The sequence below is a fragment of the Adiantum capillus-veneris genome, chromosome 10 (genome assembly GCF_014529385.1).
Source record: "Adiantum capillus-veneris isolate H3 chromosome 10, ASM1452938v2, whole genome shotgun sequence".
In the NCBI taxonomy this organism is placed as follows: Eukaryota; Viridiplantae; Streptophyta; class Polypodiopsida; order Polypodiales; family Pteridaceae; genus Adiantum; species Adiantum capillus-veneris.
In genome coordinates this window covers 158,788,674-158,804,114 of record NC_140940.1, presented here as the reverse complement: position 1 = coordinate 158,804,114, position 15,441 = coordinate 158,788,674, and positions in this window count along the sequence as shown.

The following is a 15,441-nucleotide window of genomic DNA, read 5'->3' as shown; positions in this document are numbered from 1 at the left end:
GTGTGGAGAATATAGTCTATTGTATTACATGAGACTATATTACATGTCTTCCTCCAAAGGTTATTTCATTTGACCAAGGGAAAGAAGGAAATAGTTATTGCTGGTACTCTTGATGTAATCCCTATTTATCCCTAAATACAAACACTTTTTCCTTCATAATTGCCAACTATTGAGAAATACTTAGCTTTGAAACAGTCTCATGGTACATCACAAACATACATCTCAAATATGAACTAAGATGCTATGGAAACTAAAAATAGACTATGGGGTGCACATTTAAAGAATCAAACTTAGTTTGTGCTCCTAAGAATATTGTATACAAGGGTCGAGTAAAAATCTACATGACCCAAAAAACACATACCAAACTACGCAATCTGGATTCATTACATAGTAGGTTGTCAAGGAAAATGGAATTGTTTTCTAGCATTAGGAGATTTTTTATCGTGTTCTAAACCCACTCTTTGCCTCTTCGACTTGGGCTCCTTTTGTAAGATAAGTAACTCTGATGTAGCGATGGTGGCTCCTTAGGTGCTGCCTATGGTGGGTCTTGATTTCGTCCTGTTTTGGCTATATAGGAGGGGTTGAATCCTTCTTTGGCTTGGGTGACTTCTTAAGTGGCTTGAATGGAAACTTGAGTGATGAGAAATCCTTCTTCCCCTTAACATAACAAGCCTTTTAAAGTTTAAACTTCGAGGGTGAATGATATGGCAGACTCTTTCCTCGTCCTTTGATAAAAGTCATTAGGGGAATTTTTAAGTCCCTTTTACCCTTTTAGCATGAGAGAGAGAGAGAGAGAGAGAGAGAGAGAGAGAGAGAGAGAGAGAGAGAGAGAGAGAGAGAGAGAGATTTCTCTAAGCCAAAGAGAGGAGGGCTTCTGCTATGTATTCCTTTTCTTAAAAATTTGTTTTGGATTTCTAAAACTGGTATTTCTTTTTGAGATGACATGGGGTAACTATCACTTTGTTAAGGTGGATGTGATATTTTTACTTTAAGAAGCCACTTTCAACTGAAAGTTATTTTGAATCTTCCCGCTTTTCTTTCCTACCTTTTCACTTCCCCGCTTCCCTCTTTTCTCTTTTTTCCCTCTTCTCGCTTCTTTTTCTCTTTTCCCTCTTTCCTTCACTCCCTCTTTTTTATGCTCCCTTGAAGAAAGTCATGGGGCAACATGTACACATGCACAAAGAGCTTCATTGTTGTCATGAGAGGTAATCTTTCTTTCTGTTAATCAAGTTGTAAGTGCCTAATTTCTTGCACATGTATTTTGGTTGTTTCTTGCATTAAAAATATAGTTTTTTTTTCCAATGTCTGAACTATAGTCGTGGCTTGTAGTTCCCCAAGAAGAATTGAAAAGAAGGTTCTATGCAAATATGCACCATTGGGCAATATCCATTTGCCCAAAGAAAGAGCTATATACACTCTATTGGTTGCAATAGGCATTTTGTGTCCAGTACCTATTGCCTACAAAAGGCATTTTGTACAAAAAAATTTATCGCGATATGAGTGACAATTATTTCCAAATGATTTTTTGCAAGTACTCATTATAAGAATTTCTTGTTTTTATTCTCTCGTTTTGGTATCATAGATTCAAGAGAGCTTTGGGGCTAGTGGACAATGCTAATGCACTTTCACAAGCCTTGAGAAAGGTCTATTTCAATTTAAAAAATCATACATATTTAAGAATTGCCAAATATTTTTATTTGAGTTGCTTCTGAAAAAACCTTACCTGTCATGATAGGGAACAAATCTGAATTGGTAAGATCTACCATATTTTCAAAACTCTAAACACTCCAAACAATTCACACCTTGCACAAAATCAAAAGTGGTGGAGAGGGATTTGCCAACGTTATCTTTGCATTAGTTTTAAACTCAGTTTTCCTTTATAAAATGTGGAACCAAAAGGTTCCTACCTTGCACGATTTTAGATTGGTTTAGAATGCTTACTCTCATGTTAGTTATGAAACATATGGATTTTGAACACATTGGGTGGCTTAATGGTTAAGATACTCATTGAAACGGCCATGGAGTGTCTCTATTAATGATAAGAGAAGAAAGCAGAATAAAATTTAGACATAAATGATGTCAACCCCATTTATGCAGCCTTGCACAAGTATGGAGGAAAATTTGATTGTTAGGCACCAAATTTGAAGAAGAGGTTGGTGGGACTATAAAAAGCTCCAAGGCACAAAATCTAAGGCAAAATTTGATCGGTTAGCATCCCATTTTACATGTTTGATTCAAATTTATGAAATCATCATCCTTTGGAGTTTCTGGAGGTGGCTTAGTACTTTACACCTGCCTACCTCATTGTTTTGCCCTCATCCACCATGCTTGGAAAGGCTCACCTGTTCTTCTAAAGCCTTGCATGAAACTTACCATATTTGTTAAACATTTGCTTCAAATGTCTTGATCAAAATCTTTGCACAAGACTTGGAAAGGCTCATCTTTTCTTCTAAAGCTTTGCACAAGACTTACCATACTTGTTAGACATCTCCTTCAAATCCCTTGATCAAGTCAAAGGTGATAATGTGGCATAGAAATCTAGTGATTTTGACACCACAAGTGTTTCTCTAGGGCCCAAAAACCCTAGGAATGTCTTTTGGCTTGCGTCTTTTAGAAACCCAAAGAAGAAGAAACACGAAAAAGGGACCAGAAGCACATGTTTTCTCCTTGTGTCTTTTTTTGTTGTTTCTTCCTCTTCAAGTGTCCTAAGGGGGCAAGCCAAGAGTCATTCCTAGGGTTTTTGGGCCCTTTGGACTCATTGGTGGTGTCAAAATTACCAGATTTTGAGCCACATTGTTACTTTTATTTATTTCTTGTTAGTTTTAATTCCTTGCCTAAGGGATTATAAGGGTGTTCAATACCTTGCTCCAATGTAAGCAATACAAAAGAAGCATCTAAATCTCACAAGAGAGTTGTCACTTGCTCCATGTTTGCTTGAAATCAATGCGTTGGTTGCCAAAGGAGGTTGCAAAAGATTGTGGCTAGCCCAAGTAGACTAGACCAGAAAATTTCTTTAGAACCTCCCATTTTACCTTCATTTGTAGAATTATCATGGCCTTATTTATTGCTTGTTGGCATCCTTGAACCTTCCAACACCTAGCATGTTCTTAGCAAGAATGGTTGCACTAGTCCACACAATTTTGGTGCTCCGACATCTATATGGTTGAATTAGCAATCTATCAAGAGCCTATAATAAGGTAGAGAAAAGTATCACTATCCAAGTAGACAATACATAGTTAAGTACGGAAGACGTAGCACATGAAATACCAAGGTGTTAAGCACAGAAGAAGTATCACATGGAATACCAAGGTGTTATAGTAAAGCCAAAAAATTCCCAACTAATAGAACACCTTTAATCAAGCAAGTGAACCATTCTTAGCTTTTTTTGCATCTTCCACCTCGACAATCAACAAAATAAACAAGCAAAAAAGTACCATTAGTCCCCCTTTATGCTTGAGATTATCCTTCCTTCCTCTCAATTTATGGTTTGGTATGCTTTTATTTATTTACATTCCTTATGGATATAGAGCTCTATCATCATTTGATGACTTGAAAGAAAATGATAAACTTGAGTATTTTGAAGAAGATGATGAGCTTGAATATGGTGAAGAAGGAGATTCCAAAACTGAGCCGTTTTAGAGGGAAAGAAAAGAGAGTCGTTTGAATTTACACTAGAGAATGCGAGGGAAACAAAACTAAGAGGAAGAACCTTCCTTGAAACTGACAATTCCAAAAGAGAATAGGAACATGGTAACATCTAACAATCATGAAGTGATGCGTGCTTTTGATAGTGATCGCAAGAGTACCAAAGTAAACAGCCAAAGATTTACCCTCATTTTATTAGATGAAAACCAATATTCTCTCTTTAGCATTTCTTATAAGTCAAAAAAGGGACCTCAAACTTCCCCTAATGTGTCTTCTTCTTCTTACCTTTCTCCTTGTTTAGAGCTCCCTCCTCCCTCTTTCCCTATGTCCTTGCTTCTGCTCTCCTTTCTTCCACTTTTCTTGCCTTTAGGATTCTTTGGGGATAGGACATGTTGCTTGTCTTTGGGATTCTTTGGAGGTGGAGGAGGAGAATCTGGATCACTAGGACAAGTATATTTCTCCAAAATCAAAGAGATATATTTCTCTACCCCGCAAAACCTAAGATTGAGGATATTTATGCAGCTTCAAAATGTAAAGAGGAAAGAAAATAGCAAGAAACATCTTCAAAAATCTAACTTAATTGCACGCATACAGTGAGTGTAAACATTCTAAACTTGGACTCTATAAGTTTCCATGCAATGGCAATGATGCTCCATCCATAGGAAGTTGAGCTGAGTTGCAAAACAATTTGGCTAAAATATGTAAAAGGGTCCTGATACTTGAGCTTGAAGCCACTATATTCCTTAAAAGGAAAAAACGAGTTTGGCAACAACACAATAAGAAACAAGGGGTTTTAGGATCCATGAGGTTTTATGGAACGGATATCTCTTGCAAAACGACTAGTTACATTTTACATTGCCTATGACTTCTTGGTAGTGTGTTCATGAACACTACATATGTTTTCACCAGTTTAAAGATGATAAGATTCCAATGCCCACTGAAAGAACCAAAACAAAAAAGCATTTTTCCACTACCTTTGGAAATACCTTTTGGAATAGCTCGTGAATGAAAGCCCTACCTCTCAACATATGTGCAAAGGAAAATGTTGCATTGGAGCATTTCAAGACCTTCAAAAAAGCTTTCTAGTCTCCCTACTTCTTTAATAGAAATTCTATTACAAGTGCATCAAGGATAAAAGAATTCTTGCAAATATCCTCAGGGAGATCCCTTTCCAACATTAAGAAAAAGTTCAACCAAACAAGTATAAGAAAAGACAAGTTAAAGAAAATAAAAAGAAAAACTAAAATCGCACAATTTATGCCAATCCTTTAAGAGATCAATGTCAAATATTCTTGAGAGAAAAAGTGCAAGTAATAAGGTTTACTTGATAAAAAACGTGCTTGGAATGAGCTGGAGCTTGTTAGCTTGTTAAGCTCTTCCAAAGTTAGGTTCAAAGTAGATCCAAACTTCAGAATGATCAATTACTAAGAGGATAAGATTCATATTTCAAAAGAAGAGTTGAGAATTAAGACTTACACTAGACTTAGATAAATAGAAATGCTAAATGAATGAAAACGTGTTTATATTGGAAACTGAAATGAGACAACTTGGAATGTATTTATGTTACCATATATATATGTGGTAGTGATATGTGTGAATACACTTAGGACCACCGGGGCATTTTTCTCTCACTCTAGGGATTGAATATACCCCCATCACTCTAGGGATAACTTATCTTTCCATTGAATATACCCCGTGCATTGAATATACCCCCATCACTCTAGGGATAACTTATCTTTCCATTGCACACTAAGTAATACTACTCTTGGTTGTGTCCCTTGAGCTTCTTCATCTTCTCCAACCTATGTGTGTTTTCTTGCAACCCTATTTTCAACAATTGGTATTAGAACAGGTTGCATCCTCTCGAACTTAGTCGCTAGCATTGCCAACACATGCTTGCTCACTTTCTCTTTGGTGAGGGTTAGCAGGTCAAAAAATACTTCAACATGGCTCATAGAGCTTGGTCTGTCCATTTGGGCTAATTTCGGCCTCCGTTTCCACTACAAAAGTAGTACTGCACATGCAATTCCACCCTTTTGTGCATATTTTTTGTCAACATCATTTTTTGTACAACATGTCCCTTCTTACAGTCTTCTTTAGGCTGTGCTACATAGCACGTGTTGGTCTCGCTTTGTTTCTCCTCTTTCAGGAAATTTTCACATTAGGTGCATACACTCGCAATGGCTGGCAACACAGATGTGTTCAAGATGTTTGCTGCTGAAGATAAATTGGATGGGGGCAATTACCCAATGTGGGCTTACATGATGCAACATGTTCTTGTGTCAAAGGGCATTTGGAAGGCATTGATGTATGTCCTGGTTTGGTGGATACAAGCAATATTGAGGTTGTTGTAGGTTTTGGTGGCAAGATTACTATTTTTATAGAGCTGTTTTGCCGACGATTGAGCAGGCTTGTTGGGATGTAGAGATGCGTAGGGTCATGCATTGATTGAATTTTCTATGAAATGCACTATTAATCCTCACATTTTATTGGCTAAATCAACTATACAGGCTTGGGACATTCTGCATGGTCTTTATGCAAGTTGCAATGAGGCTGAAATTGCATTGCTGCGTAAAGAGCTAAATTCAAAGATTATGCATGAGGAAGATGAAATAAACAATTTCCTTATTGGTATCAAGGATATAAATGAGCACTCATTTTTGTAGGTGAAGTCATTTCAAATAGTTTCCTTGTGCAGATTGTTCTGGATGCGTTGCCACATTCTTACCATACTTTTGCTAGTACTTGGGGACTTATGACCCAAGGAAATACTGAGGTTGTCAAGTTTGATGCATTATGCACATTGATATTACAAGAGTCACTTTCAAGAAAGAACAGGTCTAAACAACGTGTAATCGAATAGGCTTTTGTTGGTGCTCAAAGAAAAGGTGGTAATAACAATGTAGCCAATTCTCATGGTTCTTCAGCTAGTGGCAAATGAGAATCTGCAGTAACTGACATACATGCATCATGGACATAAGGATCATAAGTGCACTTTACACTAAGTGCCCACTTTGCATCTACATCAGCATCACAATCTCCTTTCATAGAAGATTCTGCAATAGCTACACTTGTAGGGGAACTAGCCTCTTTTTTCTTGGCCTCTTTTGCTTTCAATTTAGGACACTATTTAATCAAGTGATCATTGGCCTTGCAATAATGGAAACACATCTTCTTTTTTCCCTTTTCACAAGAATTCCTAGACGAAGTACTGCCAACAAAAGCATTAAGACCATGCGATGTGTGGTACTTTGATAGTGGTGCTACAAAGCACATTACCTCTCATCGTAACTTGTTTACCTCTCTCAAGGATGTCCCTCATGGAAATACACTCACTTGTGCCAACAATGCCTCTTATCCAGTAAAGGGAGTTGGAAAGATTGTGTTGATTGCTATAAATGGTAGTTCTTTCACACTTGTTGATGCACTTTATGTACGTGGGATTAAAAAGAACCTTCTATATGTATCTACACTAGCTAGACTTGGTCTTGTTGTGAAATTTGTGGATGAGAGATGTACAATTCATGATCTCAATTTTTGGTGATTAAATTGTTTCATTTGGTATTTTGTGCCATGGGCTGTATAAGCTCACTTTGTATGACAAGAGTGGGAAAAATTTTGCAAGTGCACCTCTGGATTCAAAGGCTATTTCACATGAAAAACTTTGGCATGCATGTTTTGGGCATCTGCACTTTTCCAATTTGCTGTGTTTGCAAAAATTTGACATGGTTTCTTCTTTGTCACCTCTTGAAGCACCCATGAAGCATGTTTGTGAAGGCTGTATTTTGGGTAAGATGCAATGTTCAAAATCGCCAAAGGATGGTTCAGTTAGGGCAACATGCAAATTACAACTTGTGCATAATGATGTTTGTGGGACAATGCAAACTTTACCCTTGGAAAATTACCTTTAGTTTGTGACTTTAATTGATGATTACTATAGTCATGCATGGGTGTATCTGCTTAAATCAAAGTCCAAAGTGTTTATGTGCTTCAATAAATTTTTGGCTATGGCTGAAAATGTCTTTAAATGTGCTATAGGCAACCTTCGTTGAGAGAAGGGGGGGAGTATATGTGTCATGAGTTTAATGCATTTCTAGCTAGTGTGGGATAAAACACAAATGTACAATGCCGTATAAACCTTAGTAAAATGGTATTGTTGAAAGGAAGAACATGTCATTTACAGAGATGGCATGGTGTATGGTCAAGAGTCAAGCTTTGCCACATTCATTTTGGCTTGAGACCATCATGTGTGCTACTTATGTACTCAACATGTGTCCTACAAAAGCTTTGCAGTCTATGACTCCATTGAAGCATGGCATAATAGAAAGCCATCTATTGATCACATGGACGTTTTTGGTTGTTTGCATTATGCTTTGGTGCCACAAACACAACGCATAAAATTGTTTGCATTATGCTTTGGTGCCACAAACACAACACATAAAATTGAATGATATGGCTATTAAATGCACTTTTGTTGGTTACAATTTGAAAGCAAAGGTTACAAGTTGTACCATCCACAAACAAAGTGTTTCTTGGTTTCACAAGATGTTGTGTTTGTGGAAGATTCTATTCAGCCCTTGTTGACATGTACAAGAGATAGTAATGTAAGCTCAATGGAAATTTATGATAGTTTGTTGCCTCTTTTTAGTAATGGAAACTTGAATGTAAATTCCAATGAGGCAAATGTACAGCCTATGGGGGTTCAAAAAATGCTACAAATCATCCTATTACTGATGCAGATGCACATGATGTGGAAAGGGTTGAGAATAAGCAGACTAGAGGCATGCCAAAATGGCTAGTGCATACTTTGCATGACAGGAAATTAGATGCACCTTTGTCTGGTCGTACTCGTTCATCATGCATCTTGTGCATGAGATTGTTATGCTTTGGATGTTTCTAGCTTATGTAGAGGAACCTTTGTCTTTTGATGAAGCACAAAATTTTGAAAACTGGATGGTTGCCATGCAATCAAAATATGATGCACTTATAGAGAATGACATATGGAATATATGCGATTTGCCTCCTGGAAAAAAGTCCATTGGTACAAAGTGGGTTTACAAGTTGAAATGTAAGCTGGATGTGAGATTGATTGCTATAAGGCTCGACTTGTTGCAAAAGGTTATTCACAGTAGACAGTCATAGATTATGAAGAGACTTTTGCTCCCAGTTGTTGTATTACTACAGTGTGTTTTGTATGTGCATTGGCATCTCATTTTGGATGGGATGTACATCAATCGAATATTGTTACTACTTTCTTGAATGGTGATATATTTGAGAAAGTTTATGTAACACAGTCTCATGGTTTTGTCAAGAAAGGATAAGAGGATAAATTGTGCAAATGTAAAAGTTTTGTATGTGTTACCATATACATGTGGTAGTGATGTGTGTGAACACACTAGGACCGCCGGGGCATTTTTTCCCTCTTTAGGAGGTTTTCCCCCCCGAGAATTGTATATACGCCCATCACTCTAGGGCTATCTATCTTTCCATTTGCACACTAAGTAACACACTCTCTATTGTGTGCCTTGAGCTTCCTTCGTCTTCTCCAAGCTGTGTACGTTTCTTTGCAACCCTAATTCCAATAATTGGTATCAGAGCAGGTTACGTACTCCCGGGCTTAGTCGCCAGCTGCTCCAACAGACGCCTGCTCACTTTCTCCGATTACAATGAGGTTTGGCGAGCGTTCGTAGGTCGACAAATATTTCGGGAAAACTCGTAGAGCTTGGTGTGCTCAGATTTTTGATTTGGGCTCATTTCGGCCTCCGTTTCCACTACAGGCAGGTCTGCACAGGCAATTTCATCATTTTGTGCAGAATTTTTGTCAGGACCATTTTCTGAAAAACAGCTGCCTTACAGTCTTCTATGCTTTGTGCTATATAGCACGTGTTGTTCCCGCTCCGTTTCTCCTATTTTTGGGCAGTTTTCACATCAGATGCAACATTTACCATGGCTGACAACAACAACAAAGATGTGTTCAAGATGTTTGCTGTTGAGGACAGGTTGGATGGGGAAAATTACCCTATGTGGGCTTATATGATGCAACACGTTCTTGTGTCAAAGGGCGTCTGGAATATTGTGCAGGGCATTGATGTACGTCCTGGTTTTGAGGATGTAGGCGATGTTGAGGATGTTGCAGGTCTTGCTGCAAGGATTGCTGATGTTAGAGTTGTTTTGCCTACGACAGAACAAGCTCGTTGGGATGTTAAGGATGCACAAGCTCATGCATTGATTGCGTTGTCTGTGAAGCGCACCATTGTTCCTCACATCCATTCAACAAAATTTGCAAAGCAGGCTTAGGATATGCTAGCAGGTCTTTATGCAAGCCGCAATGAGGCTAAAATTGCTTTGTTGCATAAAGAGCTGGAGTCGAAGATTATGCATGAGGAAGATGATATGGACACTTTCCTTGCTAGTGTCAAGGATATCAATGAGCAACTTATTTTTGCAAGTGAAGTCATTTTAGACAGTTCCCTTGTGCAGACTATTCCTGATGCCTTACCAGATTCCTACTAGACTTTTGCTAGTACTTGGAGACTGATGACCCAAGGAAATCCTGAAGTTGTCAAGTTTGATGCATTATGCACATTGCTATTGGAAGAGTCACTTTCCAGAAAAAACAGGACTAGGCAGCGTGCAGTTGAACATGCTTTTATTGCTTCTCAAAGAAAGGGTGGTAACAAAAATGCAGCCACTTCTTATGGTTCTGCTACGAGTGGCAAAAATTATGTTCCTAATGCTTCTGCTCGTAGCAATTCGTCTGGAAATTCTGGTGATAAGGGAAAAAAGAAGATGCGTTGCCATTATTGTACAGCTAATGATCACTTGATCAAGTCGTGTCCTAAGTTGAAGGCCAAAGAGGCTAAGAAGAAAGAGGGTGGTTCCACTGCAAATGCTGGTTCCACTACAAATGCAACCATTGTTGAGTCTTCTGTGAAGGAGACTGTAATGCTGATGTTGATGCAGAATGGGCTTTTAGCGCAAAGTGTACTTACAATCATGCTGTCCATGATGATGCTTGTCAATTGGGCTCAGATTCACATGTGTGGTATTTCGACAGTGGTGCTACAAAGCACATTATCTCACATCGTGAATTGTCTACCTCTCTTGAGTCTGTCCCTCATGGGGATTTAGTCACTTGTGCCAACAATGCCTCTTCACACTTGTTGATGCACTTTATGTACCTGGGATCAAGAAGAATCTCTTGTCTGTATCCGCACTTGCTAGACTTGGACTTGTAGTCAAATTTGTGGATGACAGATGTACAATTCATGATCTCAGTTTTGGTGATGAAATTGTTGCATCTTGCCTTTTGTGCCGTGGGCTGTATAAGCTCACTTTGTATGACAAGTGTGGACAAAATTAAATGCTATTGCAGATTCAAGGGCTATTTCAAATGCAAAACTTTGGCATGCACGTTTTGGTCATCTGAATTTTGCCAGTTTGCTGCGTTTGCAGAAATCTGATATGGTTGCTTCTTTGCCGCCTCTTGAAGCACCTATCAAACATGTTTGTGAAGGCTGTATTTTGGGTAAGATGCAACGTTCTAAGTTTCCAAAGTATGGTTCAGTTCGGGCCACATGCAGGTTGCAGCTTGTGCATAGTGATGTTTGTGGGCCCATGCAAACTCCGTCCTTGGGCAATTACCTGTACTTCGTGACTTTCATTGATGATTACTCCAGGCATGCATGGGTATTTCCGCTTAAAGGGAAGTCCAAAGTTTTTATGTGCTTCAAACAAATTCTGGCTATGGCTAAAAATGTCTCGAAATGTACTATGGGCACCCTCCGTTCCGATCGAGGGGGGAGTATATGTCTCATGAATTTAATGCATTTCTGGCTAGTCGTGGGATAAAACACCAATGTACAGTGCCTTATACACCTCAGAAAAATGGTGTTGCTGAGAGGAAAAACAGGTCACTGACAAAAATGGCACGATGTATGGTCAAAAGTCAAGCTTTGCCGCATTCTTTTTGGCTTGAGGCCATCATGTGTGCCACTTATGTACTTAACAGGTGTCCTACAAAAGCTTTGCAGTCTATTACTCCATATGAAGCATGGCATGATAGAAAGCCTTCTATTGAGCACATGCGTGTTTTTGGCTGTTTGGCATATGCTTTGGTGCCACAAACAGAGCGTGAAAAATTGGATGATAAGGCTGTCAAATGTATTTTTGTTGGTTATAGTGCTAAAAGCAAAGGTTATAGGTTATATCATCCGCAAACAAAGCATATTCTGGTTTCATGGGATGTAGTGTTTGTGGAAGATTCTGTTCAACCCTTGCTGCCATGTACTAGAGACAGTAATGTAAGCTCACATGACATTTATGACACTTTGTTGCCTCTTTTTAGTGGTGGAAATATGAATGTAAGTTCCAATGAGGCAAATGTACAGCCTATGGGGGTTTCTGAAAATGTTACAGATTAGCCTATTACTGATGCAGATGTACATGATGTACTTGATGAGGAAAGGGCTGAAAATGATCAGGCTAGAGGTATGCCAAAATACTGAAAATGTTACAGATCAGCCTATTACTGATGCAGATGTACATGATGTACTTGATGAGGAAAGGGCTGAAAATGATCAGGCTAGAGGTATGCCAAAATGGCTGGTGCACACTTTGCGTGACAGTAAATTGGATGCACCTTTGTCTAGTCGTACTCGTTCAGGCTCTCGCCATGCATCTTATGCATTGATTGTTATGCTTTGGCTGTGTCTAGCTTACATGATGTTCAGGAGCCTCTCTCTTTTGATGAACCACAGAATTCAAAAAATTGGATGGCTGCCATGCAATCAGAATATGATGCACTTATAGAAAACGACACATGGACACTTTATGTGATTTGCCTCCTGGCAAAAAGGCCATTGGTACGAAGTGGGTTTACAAGTTGAAACGCAAGCCGAATGGTGAGATCGATCGCCATAAGGCTCGACTTGTTGCAAAGGGTTATGCACAGCAAAAAGGCATTGATTATGAAGAGACTTTTGCTCCCACTTGTCGTATGACTACTGTGCGTTTTCTATGTGCATTGGCATCTCATTTTGGTAGGGATGTACATCAATCAGACATTGTTACTGCTTTCTTGAATGGTGACATATTTGAGGAAGTTTATGTAACGCAGCCTCGCGGTTTTGTCATGAAAGGACAAGAGGACAAAGTGTGTAGATGTAAGAAGGCTTTGTATGGGTTGAAGCAATCTCCTCGTGCTTGGTATGAGAAAGCTGACACTCGTAACAGTCCAATAGAAAGCACATTGTATGTAAAGCGTGAGGGTGATGTACTTCTCATTGTGGTTCTTTATGTCAATGATTTGCTGATCACTGGACCAAATGAGAGACATATTTCTGAATTTAAGGCTGATTTGAATGCTGCTTTTAAGATGAAATATTTGGGGCTGTTGCATCATTACTTGGGTATACAATTTAGGCAATGTGATGGTGGTATTGCCTTGTGTTAGAAAAGTTACATAGAGACATTGCTATGTAAGTTTGGACTTGAGGATTGCAAACCTATTGCCACTCCCATGGAAACAGATTTGAAGTTGAGTCTACATGATGCTGGCGATCCTGCTGATGTCACTCTTTACCAAACTGCTGTTGGCTGCCTCATTTATGTATGCAACACGAGGCTAGATATTTAGTTTGCAGTCTCACAGGTCAGCAGATTCATGCATAGCCCAGGGTCTAAGCATTGGCAGGCTGTCAAGAGGATTTTCCACTATCTTAGTGGCACTTTACACCTTGGCTTGTTTTATCCTAAGAGGGGATCATTGCCGCCAGACTTACATGCTTTTTCGGACTCAGATTGGGCTGGTTGTTTTGACACGCGAGTGTCCACAAGTGGTTTTTGTTTCATGCTTGGCAATCCATGTATATCATGGTTGAGCAAGAAGCAACCTACTGTGGCCACTTTGAGTTGTGAGGCTGAGTACAGGGCAGTCTTCACATCTACGGTTGAGTGTGTATGGCTCAGACGCCTTATGGCTGTTTTGGGTGTTGGACATGACACTGCCAACACTATCTACACTGACAGTCAGAGCGCATTGACAGTTGCGAGGAACCCAGTTTTTCATGCTTGCACAAAGCACATTGAGGTGCATTACCACTATGTTAGGGAGAGGCTCTCAACAGGAGAGATCAGCTTGGCTTATGTGCCAACACAGGACAACCTTGCAGATATTTTCACAAAGGAATTGTCTTGTGAGAAGCTTGCAGCTTTCGCAAAGCTTTGGGCTTACTCCCCTTTGTGGACTGATCATGTCCTTAGGGCATGGCACTTCCCTTTACTCATGTGCCAGCTCTCGTTCACCGCATCACTCCAGGGGGGATTGGTTACGAGATACATGTGGTAGTGATGTGTGTGAACACACTAGGACCGCCGAGGCATTTTTTCCCTCTTTAGGAGGTTTTTCCCCCCGGGCATCGTATATACGCCCATCACTCTAGGGCTATCTATCTTTCCATTTGCACACTAAGTAACACACTCTCTATTGTGTTCCTTGAGCTTCCTTCGTCTTCTCCAAGCTGTGTACGTTTCTCTGCAACCCTAATTCCAACAGTATGGGTTGAAGTAGTCTCCTTGTGCTTGGTAAGAGAAAGTTGACACTCATTTGATTAAACGAGGCTTTTGTAACATTCCAACAAAAAGCACTTTGTATTTAAAGTGTGAGGGTGATGTACTTCTCATTGTTGTTCTATATGTGGATGATTTGCTAATCACAAGTTTGAATGAGACACATATTGTTGAATTTAAGGCTAATTTAAATGATATTTTCAAGATGAAATATTTGTGGCTGTTATATCATTACTTGGGCAGACTGATTAAGCAGTGTGATGGTGGTATTGCCTTGTGCAAGCAAGCTACATAAAATCTTTACTATGTAATTTTGGACTTGAGGATTGCGAGCCTATGTTACTCCCTTGGAAACAGGTTTGAAATTGAGTCTTCATGATGTTGGTGATCCTATTGAAGTCACTCTTTACTAGACTATTGTTGGATGCCTTATTTATGTATGCAACATGAGGCCTGATATTCAATTGACAATCTCACATGTCAGTAGATTAATACATAGCCCATGGTCTAAGCATTGATAGGATGTCAAAAGTATTTTTTTGGTACCTGAGTGGCACTTTTCATTTTGGATTGTTTTATCCCAAGGGTGGATCCTTGGCAACAGATTTACATGCTTTTTTGGACCAAGATTGGCCTGGTTGTTTTGACACGCGAGTGTCCATAAGTGGTTTTTGTTTCATGCTTGGTAGTTCATGCATATCATGGTCGAGTAAGAAGAAAACTACTGTCCAGTTGTGAGGCTGAGTATTGGGAAGTATTCACAGCTACAATTGAGTGTGTATGGATCAGATGCCTCATGGATAATTTTGGTGCTGGAGAGGACACTGCCAACATCATCTACACTGATAGCCAGAGTGCATTGGTAGTTGCAAGGAACCTAGTTTGTCATGCTTGCAAAAATCACATTTAGGTGGACTATCACGATGTCAAGGAGAGACCCTCAACATGAGAGATCATCTTGGCTTATGTGCTAACAAAGGAAAACCTTGTAGATCTGTTCACAAAGGCATTGCCTCGTGAGAAGTTTGATGCTTTCCGCAAAGCTTTGGGCTTACTCCCCTTTGTGGATTGATCATGCACTCAGGGCATGGAACTTCCCTGTACACCATGTGCCAGATCTTGTTTATTGCATCACTCCCATGGGGGATTTGTTACCATACATATGTGGTAGTGATGTGTATGAACACACTTAGAACCATCGGGGCATTTTTTCCCACACTAGGAGGT